The following is a 1,350-nucleotide window of genomic DNA, read 5'->3' as shown; positions in this document are numbered from 1 at the left end:
AACGCCGCTGCTCCCCTGGCCCCGCTCCCCGACTCCCTCCTTCCTCCCCTCTACCTAGCACCGGAAGCCGCGACAGCGACAAGGGCTGTGCGGCGCACCCCACCCCCAGACCGGGATACTTCCCACCTCCCCGATCGCGCGAGAACTGCGTGGCAGCGAGCGGCAGTTCTCGCGAGAGCCATCACCATGGCAGCGGCTGCTGCGGAGGCATCCGGGTGTTAGAACTGACGTCCGGGCGGGGCGATGTGGGGGCCGAAGGCCGTGGGCAATGGAAGCAGGAACCAGGGAATGAGGCTGAAGCAGCGAGGACTGTGGTGACAATACAAAGCTCCAGGGCCACACCTGAAATTTAAGGACTCGGGCCGCGTGCTGGCCACACTGGAGACGGGTTGAGCTGAGAGCCTGGGGCACCTTGGGCAAGGCCAGGAGCAGGGTGTGAGTGAACAGGCCTTGCTGGAGCCGCCTAACTCCTCCGGCTTCATCTGGACTAACCAGGGCTACAGCATCCCCCGGAGAGCGCTCCGACACCCGTGTTACTGCTCAGCACTTTGTTATTCAGGGGTCGGAATCAAGATATCTTTCCCCATAGGGGAGAGAAGGGAGAGTGATGAATTTAAGTGACCGAAGGAAACATCTGAACTCTGGGCCTGCTAGGACACTGGAATGTTGAAGGCTGAGATGTGGTTTGAGGAAGTGTACCTGGGTGGTTATGAATTTTAGCACCCCAAGGAAAGTGAGAGACTTTGCATCCATGTTCCTCTCTCTATTCCTGCCCACCCCCACTTCCCTCGCACTCATTTCAGTACCTGCAGGGTTGTGTTGGAACACTCAAGACTGTCATCAAAGAAAGGCACTAGCAATGCTAAGAACAGAAGAAGGTTCTTTAAGTGCCCTCGCTCTACATTGACAGCTATATAAGAGAACACACGGCTCTTCCCTAAGCCCTGAGCCAAAACTTGCTTTTCTGGATTTGGGGCCTTGTTTCTTGTATCCTGCCAAGAAGGAGTAGGCTGGTAGATAGCCACACTATGTCTACCTCCTACCCCATCGATCCCTGGTGTATGCATTCACCAGTCTCTTCCTCATATCCCAGTCTGTTTTCTTCCATATTTTAACCTAGAGAATAACCTGACCCTAGAATGTGAAGATGAGAGGATCCTACTTTAAGATGGTGAGGGATAAGATGGATAACAAGGAGCATGTTTATAACTAAGAGTTGTATCTGTCCTGAGCTGTTGCCCTTAAGGGCTCTTACCCTGCTACGTTTTATATTTTAAGAAGACTCCTCCAGTGTTATTACAGACTCCTAGAGTGGGTCATGTGATACCTCCACATAATTACTTTACTTTT

General features: G+C 53.0%; 1 protein-coding gene across 2 annotated transcripts in view; it reads right to left on the bottom strand.

Annotated features, from left to right (window-relative positions):
• Window positions 1–136, bottom strand: part of ARF3 (ADP ribosylation factor 3) — an 18,689-nt gene extending 18,553 nt beyond the window's left edge. Inside the window, exon 1 of one of the 2 annotated variants that reach the window (XM_015558586.1) lies at window positions 1–136. This exon is cut by the window's left edge and continues 89 nt beyond it. The gene's annotated coding sequence lies outside the window, so the exon portion shown is untranslated. The other variant, XM_006755470.2, reaches the window with a different exon arrangement.
• Window positions 137–1,350: the final 1,214 nt, after the last annotated feature.

The sequence above is a fragment of the Myotis davidii genome, unplaced genomic scaffold, assembly GCF_000327345.1.
Source record: "Myotis davidii unplaced genomic scaffold, ASM32734v1 scaffold290, whole genome shotgun sequence".
NCBI classification, from domain to species: Eukaryota; Metazoa; Chordata; class Mammalia; order Chiroptera; family Vespertilionidae; genus Myotis; species Myotis davidii.
The sequence above is the reverse complement of the archived record's forward strand: the minus strand, read 5'-3'. Positions and strand labels throughout refer to the sequence as shown.